Genomic DNA, 13,654 nt, shown 5'->3' on the forward strand with positions numbered 1-13,654 from the left:
CACAGGAAGCAGTGGTGGCCACCAACTTGGATGACTTAGAAAGAGGATCAGACAAATTCATGGAGGTCAATGACTACTAGCCACAGTGGCTGTGTTCTACCTCTACTGAGAAAGAGGAGACTGAGAAGAGATATGGTAAAGGTAAAGGGACCCCTGACCATTAAGTCCAGTCGTGGCTGACTGGGGTTGCGGCGCTCATCTCACTTTACTGGCTGAGGGAGCCGGCAAACAGCTTCTGGGTCATGTGGCCAGCATGACTAAGCCACTTCTGGCGAACCAGAGCAGTGCACAGAAATGCCGTTTACCTTCCTGCCGGAGCGGTACCTATTTATCTACTTGCACTTTGACGTGCTTTGGAACTGCTAGGTGGGCAGGAGCTGGGACCAAGCAACGGGGATTCGTAGCGGAGATTCGAACCACCAACCTTCCAATCGGCAAGCCCAAGAGGCTCAGTGGTTTAGACCACAGCGCCATCTTTAAATATCTTAAAGGATGGACGATGGAGCAAACTTGTTTTCTCCTGCTCTGGAGGGTAGGACTCGAACCAACGGCTTCAAGTTACAAGAAAGGACATTCCGACTAAACTTCAGGAAGCACTTTCTGACGTTAAGAGCTGTCCAACAGTGAAATGGACTCCTTCAGAAGGTTGTGGACTGCCCTTCTTTGGAGGTTTTTTAGCAGAGGTTGGATGGCCACCTGTCATAGCTCATAGAATCAAAGCATTGTGGAGTTGGAAGGTACTCAGGGGGTCGTCTTGTCCAACTCCCTGAAATGCAGGAATCTTTTGCTCAAGGTAGGTCTCAAACCCGCGACCCCGGGATTAAGAGTCTCATGCTCTACCAACTGAGCCATCTTGTTGAGATTCCTGCAGTGCAGGAGGTTGGACTAGAATGACCCTCGGAGTCCCTTCCAACTCTACAATGCTATGATTCTGTGATTCTATACTCCCAGTGGCATTATGCCTCTGAGTACCAATTTCTGGGAATCACCAATGCGTGCTATTGTGGCCAGGTCCTGCTTAGAGTCTGATTGGCCCTTGAGAGCAAAGGATACTAGACTAGATGGGTCATTGCCCTGGTCCAGCAGCCTTGTCTTACGTTCTTATGCAGCTGTCATCTTCTGTTTCTCATTTTCCCCCAGTCTTCAGTTATCTGCAATTCTGCATCAATTTGTGATTTATTTATTTTTTAAACTACTCAGGACAATTGGTCGGCATTTTAGTGCAAATTCCTCTCAACATGCACATTTTTTGGTATGCGATTTGCCAAATTTAACGCATCTTTGCAGGTAATCTTCTCCACACAGAATGCATTTTACATGCTTATTTTTGTGAATATGTGCCTTTTTACACACATTTCTTGCTTTGAGAACAAAATTCAGAGAATTGTGCATTTTGAAGGACAACTGCCTTTCAGATCACATATTGCAAATTTGTCAAGTTCGGCTTCGAATGTGAACTGAATTAAATTTCTCCTCCATTCCCAGCAACAAGTGATATTTACAAGCATTTCCAAGAATTTCAATAGTTGCCAAGCATTTCAATTTTACAAACGCAATCAGCTGCTCTCCTCCTTGGGCTTCCGATGGCCCTTTCAGCGATGGGCAGCCAGGAGCCAAGTTCAGTTCCCATCCGTGGTGGCGGTCTGCCATTTTAATTTACCCAAAATGCAATGCCCCGGCCCATTAAATCAATGAAATCTATTCTTGGGTTAAGACCTGGTTTGTCCTGGCATGTTTTAAGCAACATAGCACTGGCATAGCACTTCTGGCATAGCACTGCAGATCGAAACGTGTTTCCTCATGCGCCAAGACGAGAACGTTCTCACACATTTTCTCACAGGCATCCCTGATACCAAATTTAGACCTCGTGTCCCATCAAAACTCCCCTCCCATTAAATCTTCCCCCGCAGCAGACCAAAACCACGCAGTAGGCAGGGCGTGTGAGAGAGCTTTAAATAGCCGGTTCCATTGCCAAGGTGGGGCTGGAGGATCCCTAAACAGCTGTACCTGCAGCCGTGGTGGAATGTGGAAGGAATTTCAAATCAAAAGCAGAGAGGGCAGGCATGCACTATGGTGCTTTGAGGGAGGGGAAATGCAAAACGTATTGAGAAAAATTCTCCCTCGGCAGAAACAAAACAACTTCCAAAATACCCACCATGTACTTGGGGGGGGGGGGATTCTTCACTCATATCCACACCATATATTTAAAACACATGGCTTCCTCCCCAAAATTCCAGAAGCTGTCGTTTATTCCTCGCCAAACTACATTTCCCAGCAACCCTAAGAAATTACAATTCTCAGGGTTCTTTGGGAGAAGGCATGCACTTTAAATGGATGTTTATAAAAGGGCACCCTCGTTATAATGTTTTAGATGCTTGTTAAAAACATTTCTGCTGCAGGAAGCCTATCCGGTCATATAATTTTGGTGTGTGTGTTTTTTTTAAAAGTTGCTGCTTTTTATTTGTACATTACAGATCATTGCGATGCCTTGTTTTATGTACACCACTTAGGGATTTTTTAAAAATTAAGCATTGTGCAGATTTTTCTAAACAAATCAATGCAATGAACTCAGAGGTACTTAACAGGATTTCGTCAGCAGAATTTCTTGCCAGTTCATCTGAGGAGGGAACAGTGCAGAGTATTAATCTCAGTGCTTTTTTTCTAGAAAATAAGGTGCCAGAATGTTCTTCCCTCAGAAGACTCAAACCCAAAAGTTGCATCCTCTTTTGCGGTTTGAGGCTGCTCAGCTGAGGGGAGGGGAGCCTTCCATGCTTCAAATGAGCAGCTTAATGAGCCCCACTGCCTCTCCAGCTCGCATGTGCCAGAGCAGTAGAGGGTTTGTTCAGCTGAGGTGTGGCTTTCCCGCATGTCAGGTGTTAGCTTGGAGGCTGAAGACCCTCTCCAAAGCCCATAGACACAGTGGTGGCCATACGTGGCCCTCCAGCTGTTTTGGGACTACAGTTCCCATCATCCCTGACCACTGGTCCTGTTAGCTGGAAATGATAGGAGTTGTAGTCCAAAAACAGCTTGAGGGCCAAGTTTGGCCACCACTGCCCCCCCCCCCCGGCTCTGAAGAGGGTCTCCTCATGAACTGGAGGCACAGCAGGGCTTTGCTGAGGCTGGTCAGGTCTCTCTCCCTACTTCCAGGGCCCACCTGAGAGGTGCCAGAACACCGTTCTGGCACATTCTAAGCAGAAAAAAGCCCTGATTTAGCTTATTGATCAGTAGTGAATGATCTTTCTTCTGCTGGGGGATGCATTCCCTTGGGATTAATATTTTGGGGCAGGTACATTCCGTACCATCCAAGATGTTGCAGCTGAAAAATGGGACACACATTTTCTGTGCCGCACTCATTTTTGGGAGCTGTGCTCTTTTCCCAACCCTACCTGGAGATGCTGGGTTTGAACCTGAGGCCTTCTGCATGCACAGCATCTGTGCTACCACTGATGAAGAGAAGAAGAAGAGTTTGGATTTGATATCCCGCCTTTCACTCCCCTTCAGGAGTCTCAAAGCGGCTAACATTCTCCTTTCCCTTCCTCCCCCACAACAAACACTCTGTGAGGTGAGTGGGGCTGAGAGACTTCAAAGAAGTGTGACTGGCCCAAGGTCACCCAGCAGCTGCATGTGGAGGAGCAGGGAAGCGAACCCGGTTCACCAGATTATGAGTCCACCGCTCTTAACCACTACACCACACTGGCTCTCAGAGAAGGGCCATCTAAGAGAAGGGCCATAACTCAGCAGCAGAGGACCTGATTTCTGCAAATAACGGGGCAGAAGGCTGCAGCTTTATATGTGGGGTTTCCAGATGCCCTTCACTTTACGGGATCTTTCCTGTTATATAATAATAATAATAATAATAATAATAATAATAATAATAATATATTATTATTATTTATACCCCACCCATCTGGCTGAGTTTCCCCAGCCAAACACGGTAAAAGATCAAACATTAAAAACTTCCCTACACAGGGCTGCCTTCAGATGTCTTCTAAAGGTCAGATAGTTGTTTATTTCCTTGACATCCAATGGGAGGGCGTTCCACAGGGCGGGCGCCACTACCGAGAAGGCCCTCTGCCTGGTTTCCTCTAAGCTCACATCTCACAGGGAGGGAACTGCCAGAAGGCCCTCGGCGCTGGACCTCAGTGTCCGGGCTGAACCATGGGGGTGGAGACGCTCCTTCAGGTATACTGGATCGAGGCTGTTTAGAGCTTTAAAAGTCAGCACCAACACTTTGAATTGTGCTCGGAAACATACTGGGAGCTAATGTAGGTCTTTCAGGATACCGTAACACCATAAATCCTCCAAGGGGAAGATAAACACCTTGCTCACTTGCTACGATGAACCCTTTAATTTGGCACCTGTGATGTTAATGATAGGAAGATACCGGACTGGGAGCAAATAGTCATAGATGAGGAAGCCAGAGATGGGAAAGGCTGTGTTTGCCTTCTTCCCACTCTAGCAGGGCAGGAAGTGGGCAAAGAGGCGAGGTAGATCCATGCAAAATCCACTGGAAGAATTTTGCTTGGCCGTTCTGTTTCCTGATCATCCATTGACAATGCAGCTGCTGATTTGTGTTTCCAGGTTGCCCACCAATTAATTTCAGGGTCATCAGTACCTTGCTTTAGGAATGTAAGAAGCTGCCTACAGAGAGTCAAGTTACAGTCCATCCAGCTCAGTTTTCTTTACACTTTGTTGTTGTTGTTGTTTAGTCTTTTAGTCGTGTCCGACTCTTCATGACCCCATGGACCAGAGCACACCAGGCACTTCTGTCTTCCACTGCCTCCCGCAGTTTGGTCAGACTCATGCTGGTAGCTTCGAGAACACTATCCAACCATCCCATCCTCTGTCGTCCCCTTCTTGTGCCCTCCATCTTTCCCAACATCAGGGTCTTTTCCAGGGAGTCTTCTCTTCTCATGAGGTGGCCAGAGTATTGGAGCCTCAGCTTCAGGATCTGTCCTTCCAGTGAGCACTCAGGGCTGATTACCTTAAGAATGGATAGGTGTGATCTCCCCATGGGACTCCCAAGAGTCCTCTCCAGCACCATAATTAAAAAGCATCAATTCTTCAGCGATCAGCCTTCTTTATGGTCCAGCACTCACTTCCATACATCACTACTGGGATGTATACACTAGGGCTTCCCAAACTTGAGTCTCTAGCTGCTTGTGGACTACAACTCCCATCACCCTGAGCTAGCAGGACCAGTGGTCAAGGATGATGGGAAATGTAGTTCAAAAACAGCTGGAGACCCAAGTTTGGGAAACCCTGGTCTACACTTTCTAGATTTCAGGCACGAATCCTTCTCAGCCTTGCCCAGAGATGCCAAGGACCTGGAAACAGAGTTCCCCATAAGAGGGGTAGATTGTTAAGTCATTCTGGGAACTATAGCTCTGGGAGTGGAATAGGGGCCTCCAAACAACTCTCAGTCCCCTTTAACAAACTGCAGCTCCCAGAATTCTTTGCGAGGGGGGGGACAAAGTGGTACACAGTGTTTGAAAGGTATGACGTTCATGTAATCTGGGGGAGCAGCTGTGGCATCTGGGAGGGAGATGCCTGAGTTAGATTAAAAACCCAACTCCTTGCCTCATATCCTGCAGGGAGGAGGCCAAAGGAGCTGGCTTGTGTGGTTATTGTGGTTGTAGCAATAGCAGTTTGTGTAGGTGTTCTGACTCCAACAGAGTCTGGCTGTTGCTGGTCCTTATTACAACCTTATTACACTTTTGTGAGCCTGGTTGCATTTCTTCGATACATCCGGTTTGCGGGCGCCAAAAGAAAACAGCACATCCCCCTCCCACTTAAAACTCCCACTGGCATACCTGAGAGAGGTGTGGTGCATATCCAGCCAATAGACCGGCGCGGGGCCCTCTATCTGAGATCTACCTGGATCTGCGTGCCAGTCAGTCAACATTAGCCTGTGGGTAGGGATGCAGGGTTTAAGGGTTGGCACAACCAGTCTGCCATCCCAGCCTAGACTGAGCTCATTGCCTATCAAGGAGTCTTTAAATTGTGTTGTTGTTTGTCCTGTGAGTGTGTAGCTGAATTCCACCCCACCTTCCTGATGATAGCATCCTTAAACAGAGCACAGTGACTTCTAAGCTTCGGTTTATTGTGGGTAAATCACAGTTTTATTTGTTCATTTCTAAAATCAGGAAGTGCAGGCATCCTGGAGTCTGACAAGGGCAGACCACCTGAGATATGCTTTGCAGAATGAAGCAAATGACGCAAGCCCCCACTCTGCTGCCCTCAAAGTAAGGTAAGCACAATAAAGACGCAGGTTAATTCTGTGTCCAGAGCAGCTGTTTACCAGCTCCATCTGGTACACAGGCTGAGACCCTACCTGCCCACGGACTGTCTCACCAGAGTGGTGCATGCTCTAGTTCTCTCCCACTTGGACTACTGCAATGTACTCTACGTGGGGCTACCTTTGAAGGTGACCTGGAAACTACAACTAATCCAGAATGCTGCAGCTAGACTGGTGACTGGAAGTGGCCACCGAGACCATATAACACCGGTCCTGAAAGACCTACATTGGCTTCCAGGATGTTTCCGAGCACAATTAAAAGTGTTGGCGCTGACCTTTGAAGCCCTAAACGGCCTCTGTCCTGTATACCTGAAGGAGCATCTCCACCCCCATCATCCAGCCAGGACACACTGAGGTCCAGCACCGAGGGCCTTCTGGCGGTCCCCTCGCAGCGAGAAGTGAGGTTGCAGGGAACCAGGCAGAGGGCCTTCTCGGTGGTGGTGCCTGCCCTGTGGAATGCCCTCCCAGCAGATATCAGGGCAATAAACAACTATTTTACTTTTAAAAGACAACTGAAGGCGGCCCTGTTTACAGAAGTTTTTAATGTCTGATGTTGTATTGTTTTTAATATTTTGTTGGATGCCGCCCAGAGTGGCTGGGGAAAGCCAGCCAGATGAGCGGGGTATAAATAAATTATTATTATTATTATTATTATTATTATTATTATTATTATTATTACTATTATTGCTATTATTATTATTAGAATTTTACTAAACTGTTCTCTTCCCTTTTATCAAAGGGAAACGGGTTGTTGTTATGAAGGTAAAATTGAGATCTTCTGCATGACACTTTAACTGATGGAGAATTTTTTAAAAGAAAAGTAAAGAAAGAAGGGTTTTTTTTTGGGGGGGGGGACATTAGAAGAGGCCCCAGCTCTTCAGTTTTACACAAGGAAGCGGAAATGGTGAACCGACCTGGGTTGATGGTAGTGACAGAGAAGTTTCTTCATCAGTCACTTTACCCTATTGCATAAAGCAGAAACAAGCAATATTACGCACCTTAACAGATTCCTAAAAGTTAACTTATTTTGCACGATTTATCCAGAGCACAGAATTTCAGTTTCCTCATTGCTGAACACGGACACATTAACTTCTGAGGACTGCATAGAATTTACATAAACGAGCTCTAAAAACTTTTTAAAAAAAAAAACAGGGTGTGATTTCCGCAGTTAAAACTCCCCCACTCTGCTTATTGGCTCCTGCAAAATCCCCAGCCTCTGCTGCACCCTGTAGCAGCGGTGAGTTCCACAGGTTAATTATACAGAGGTATAATAGGAGTCTTTACCTGGCATTACGCATTGACTCATGGAGATGCCCTCCTCCACTACAACTATTATCCATCTCTATTATCTTGCGGTAGCTTGGCGACCGGATTGGAACACACCACAGTGCTGTAGAAAGGAAACAACATGCATGTTTGCTGCCCCAAACATCTGACACTGTGTGTCACGGTCGTCTTGGAAAACACCTGTGGCAAATCGTGGGCGATCCCCATGCTGTGTAAAATGAATGCACCCTCATGTAGGCTGTTAAAGCGGTTGGGACAGGAATCCTGCCTATTTGTTTTCATCACAAAAAAATTGGAGGCCTGAAGAGGACTGGAAATGTCACGACAATCTGGATCCAGCTGCCTGAGCAAGAATTTTGATACACTAATAAATCAACTGTATATGTATATGTTAATGTATTGTTGTTGTTATTCTTATTGGATTTCTTATCCACCCTTCACCATAAGGTCCCAGGGTTGCAAAAATAAGAGGATCAGCTTTGACTGTTTCACTGCATTCACTTAACTTCTCCACCCACCATATATTCAAAGTGCTATGATACCACTACGAACAGTCCTGGCTTCCCCCAAGGAATTATGATAGTTTGTCAAGGGTGCTGAGAGTTGGTAGGAGTCCCCTATTTCCTTCCCAGAGTTACAGTTTCCAGAGTTCACCAGGAAGAGGGATTGATTGTTAAACCATTCTGGGAATTGTAGCTCTGGGAGGGGAATAGGGGTCTCCTAACAACTTGTCGCACCCTTAACAAAAGACATATCCCAGAATTCTTTGGGGTAAGCCATAGCTATTTAAAGTAGCATCTTAGTGCTTTAAATATGTAGTGTGAATGTGGTCCAAGACTGTGTACACACTTCATTTAAAGCACATTCTTCCCCTCAAAGAATTATGTGGCTTATCCCCCCATAGAGTTAAAATTCCCAGCATCCCCTAACAAACTACAGTTCCCAGAATTCTTTGAGGGAAGACATGCATTTTGAGCGTGTGTTAAAGTTATGGTGAGTCACTGGCCACAGGCAAAATTGTTCCAGGTTGTTTCTGATGTAGACAGAATCAAAATAGGAAAACATTGATCATTTAGGTGCTTTCGCTTGTTGTCAGCAGGGGCACCGACTTGGGCCTCAGTTTATGGGTGCACAGCATGTGCATCGTGACATGATGTCATATTGCAACGTGACGTGATGTCTCACACCCTGTGGCGTCAGAACCTAACTTCCAGTGGCACCAGGTTCTGAGACCTTGCAAGGCTTCAGACAGTATCTCTGAGGCCTCAGACGTGATTTCCCGTGCTTCATGAGGCATGGGAAGTTGCGTCAGGGGTGCTGTGGTGTGGGTGCTGAGCGTTTTGTGGGTGCTTGGGCCCACAGGGCCTTCTAGAGATGTCTCCCCTAGTTGTCAGTCAGCTGACACTCTGGGGAAAGTATTTAATTTTGAACCTACCACTGCGGGGAAAGTTCTTGTGGATTCTCAAGAGCCAGTGTGGTGTAGTGATTAAGAGCAGTAGACCCGTAAGCTGGTGAACTGGGTTCGCGTCTCCGCTCCTCCACATGCAGCTGCTGGGTGACCTTGGGCTGGTCACACTTCTTTGAAGTCTCTCAGCCCCACTCACCTCACAGTTTAGTGTGGGGGGAGAAAGGGTTAGCCGCTTTGAGACTCCTTAGGGTAGTGATAAAGCAGAATATCAAATCTAAACTCTTCTTCTTCTCACAAGGAGGAAATTGAAGAATCCTTTTTGGTGCACATGGATGGGCAAGGATGGCAGGTGATGCAAGCGGTCAAATGACCACTGAGTCTAAAGGAGTCTCAGCCAACTTTGGTGGGCATGGATGTAGAGAGAGAGTTTTATAGAGAGTTTTATTTCAACAACTGAGCCTGAAATTCACCACTCCACATTTAAGGGCAGGTCACAGATGCCATCCATGCTTCAGGAGAGCTCGGTGATGACCCTGAAGGATTCTTCAAAGTGCTGTTTACAAAGCAGACAGAACATTGCAGCAGGTTTTGCAATACTTGTTCTGCCATTTCCCCATACCAGCACACGTTGCGGTTAAAGGAAACACTTGCCCCAGCCTGGGAACTTTCACTCACCTCTCCAGACCCCCCACCTGTTCCTTTCTCTCCTGTTAATTCCCTCCCCCTTCCTTATCCTCCAGCAAAATCAAAATCGGCATCACCTTTGCAGAGCCCACACGCAAACAATATTAGGCAAGTGTGTGAATTTCTCCATGTGAGTGCAGAAAACCTGTAGCGGACTCAGAACTGAATGTCCCTGATTGTTCAGCATTACGAAAGGAGGAACTTGTGCATTTCAAACCGTTAAGATTGCAAAGGCTGAATTCAAAGTTGCAGGCATGGATGGAAATGGTGAAATCCCAACTGTTGACAAGCTACACCTACCGAAACCCCAGATCTACTCAGTCCTGGTGCATCAAGAAGGAGGGGTTTGGAAGCTGCACTATAGCATGTGGGAGAACCTTGGGACCATTTTCAAATAGGAGTCTCTAAAACCCCACCTGGAGATGGTGAGGGTTGAAGCTGGGACCTTCTGCATGCAGAACAGATGCTCTGCCACTGTTTCTCTCCAGCAAACGCTGGTCCTCAATAGCACAATTAAACAACTTTGAACTTTGCTGGAGAAGCAGGTCAGGCCTTGATGCATGAAGCCTCATTTTGTGATTTAGCTTGTCTACCTCATTGCTGCAGTAGCCTGGAGCGAACCACGTCTCTTAGCCTTGGTTCCCTTTGTTAGGGTTGCCAGCAGACTGGAAAAGCAACAAAGCAGCCAGGTCGTCTTTGCGAAAAATACGACCTGCAGGAGCCCCTGGGTGTTGGACCACATCCGCACTATCCATTTATAGCAGTATTATACCTCTTTAAACAGCCATGGCTTCCCCCTCTGAGCTATAACACTTATTCATCAAGTCCTGCTTCCCACAATGACCTATTAAATGCTTCCAGGAAGCTCATGAGCAGGGTACAAAGGCAACAGCTCTCTCCCACAGCTGCTCTAGGAAACCACTGTCATTCAGTGGTATATTGTCTCGTCTGTGGAGGCTCCATGGAGGTCTGTTTATGGCAAACAGCCATTAGCAGACCTATCCACCTCAAGGAGTGTGTCACCTCCTTAAAGTCATCAGCACACCTTGTGTCAGCTAACATGTTGGGTAAAGAAACCAGGTTAGGCTACATCAATGGTCAGGAAACATCAGTGGTCAGGAATTAAGACAGGGTCACAGGTCTTCCATCCTTGGCCTACAGGACTATGTTCCTGAAAGATTGTCTCACCTCTTTAATACGGTCATGTTGTGAGGATGCCTGATGATCGTCTTCCTAAGCAACTACTCTATTCTGAACATAAAAATGGAAAGCGTAATGCTGGTGGTCAACAAGAGAAGTTTAAAGACACTCTCAAGGCAAATAAAATAAAAAAGTAGTATAAACACCGACAACTAGGGAACACAGGCGGGCAAGCACTCCAATTGGAGAACAGCCTTTACCAAAGGTGTGATGGGCTTTGAAGACACTCAAATTCAGGACGAAAGGGAGAAGCGTGCTAAGAGGAAGACACGTTTGGCAAACCCTCACCATGATCAACTCCCACCCGCAAACCTATGTCCCCACTGTGGAAGGACGTGTGGATCCACAATTGGCCTCCACAGTCACTTATGTACTCACTGTTAAAACCGTGTTTATGAAAGACAATCTATGAGTGATCATCAAAGAAAGAAGACCCAGCCATCTCTGCCCTCTGCAGTTGAGGACCTCCTGCAGAGGACCTCCTCCTATCAGGAGTTCCATTCTGAACAATAAAGGAACTGGGCCTTTAGTCATAGTGACTCTTACCCTCTGGGTTCCCCCAACCCCAAATGTTAGAAAAGCGTGATCCCTGTTCTTTCTGGTACCTACAGAAGGCCTTCCACTTCCAACAGGCATTTCAGTTAGCTGCAGCACCAGAATGGCTTTTAAAAATATTTGCATTGTTTTATCTGTTGTTTGCCATGCTAGGCAGCTTGGGGAGGAAGGGCAGGAAGTAGATTTACTAATTATCACCCAGTGGGCTCCCATAGTATGTTGGGAATGTACAAATATGACGTCCGATGTTTGCGGAGGCTTCCTACACGAGCCTCTCGTCTCACCCCATGAGTCAGAGATGCAAGAGCAGGCTTGCAGCAGTGACAATGATGCTCCAAAGGTAGTGCAAATATTTGACAGCTGCAACGAGATTCTGATCTGAGTGACAGGCAGGAGCCAGCAGTAAATCACTGTTGGAGTTAACTCTTTATTAGCAAGAACACAAACTGCACCGCCTTGGCAGAGTATCAGGCCAAATGAGCACAGCAGCTCATCCCTCGTAAGTTTTGCCCCCGTGGGTCAGTTGCTGAGACTGAAAGTACCAGCCTCTCCAGTTTCTCCCATGCAATCTGAGACTGTGCCTTGCGTGAAGCCAACCTCTCCTCCACCCTCTTCATGCCTCTTCTGGTTGTGGGAGACAAGCAGGGAGGGGACCCTGTCGCAGAAGGGGGAGACACCCATGACTCTTCAGCAGCCGGACTCATTTCTGCCCCGATTCAGCTTTTGGACTTACTCTTCCAGACTCACCCCACCCCACCCCCGTTACCGCCTCAGCTTGACACCACCTCCTCTTTCCAGCCTTCTCCCTCTTACATAGCTGTCTCACCACCAATCCCCGGGTTCCGGGCCTTCTTCCCTCAGGAATTCCCGTTGGCTCCTGCCACCGCTCCTCTGTGTCCAACCAGTCCACAACATCGATTGTTCAGACATCCAGATAGCGTAAGCACAACTGTCTAACTGCAACTCTTAACCCATTACCTTGCAAGCTCAGTGGCACAGGACAGGGCTATAGGGATGTGGGTGGTGCTGTGGTCTAAACTACTGAACCTCTTGGGCTTGCCAATCAGGTCGGTGGTTCGAATCCCCACGACGGGGTGAGATCCCGTTGCTCTATCCTAGCTCCTGCCAACCTAGCAGTTCAAAAGCATACTAGTGCAAGCAGATAAATAGGTAAAGCTGCGACAGGTACCCATTTCCATGCCCTCTGGCACTCGTCAGTGTCCCGTTGCACCAGAAGTGGTTTAGTCATGCTGGCCACATGACCCAGAAAGCTAGCTGTGGACAAATGCCGGCTCCCTCGGCCTGAAAGCGAGATGAGTACCGCAACCCGTCACCTCCGACTGGACTTAAACCGCCCACGGGTCCTTTACCTTTTTACAGGCAGGGCTTCCATGTAAAGCCCCCCAGGTTCAGTTGCTGTTATCTGTAGGATGGATTGGGAGACTCCCATAGATCTGTCAGTGTCATAGCTAGATGGGACTTATGGTCCCATCATTCAGCTTTGTTGAGACGTCCGCACAATGGCGCAATCGTTTTAACTACCCATGAAGTGAATTCCAGAGCCAATGTAATCACCAAATGCCGCTTCTCCTAAGATTTGTTCTTCCGGGGGGGGGGGGGGTGGAGCTGCTCCCTTCTGCATGATCTTAAGTCCTCAATTCAGGCACAGCCCTTGGGGCAAACAGGTAGGGCAAAAGGTTAACTAAAGGGCAAAACAGATTCTTTTGTTTTAGCAACAGAAAAGGCCTGCGTTTGGGGTGTGCCAGATACTGGCTTTACACATAGCTATTAGGATGAGAGGGGATCGCATGCACAGGTCAAGGAAGCTACATGGCCCCACCTTTTTTTGTTGTAGGCAAAAGTGGCTCAGTGGAATTCCCACCGTATTGGCTGACCCAGATCTTCCAGGAGGGAAGAGATTTTCTCCCTCTCGCACTAATACTAGAACACGTGGACATCCAAGGAAGGTAAATTAACTTTTTCATACAGTACATAAATTATGGAACGCGCTCCCAAAGGAGGCAATGGTGGCCACAAATTCGAATGGCTTTAAAAGAGGGCATGAGAAATTTAAGGAGAAAGCAATCAATGGTTACTAGCTGGGCCATCAGCCCAGTGCCTTCCAACGCCAGCTTTTCTTATTAAAAGACAGGAACAAAAGCAGTATGAATGCATGCCGCTGCTGCCAGGCATGCACACCTGTGCGCGCTGCATCATGGGTT

The sequence above is a fragment of the Podarcis pityusensis genome (assembly GCF_964106645.2).
Source record: "Podarcis pityusensis genome assembly, chromosome: 8".
In the NCBI taxonomy this organism is placed as follows: domain Eukaryota; kingdom Metazoa; phylum Chordata; class Lepidosauria; order Squamata; family Lacertidae; genus Podarcis; species Podarcis pityusensis.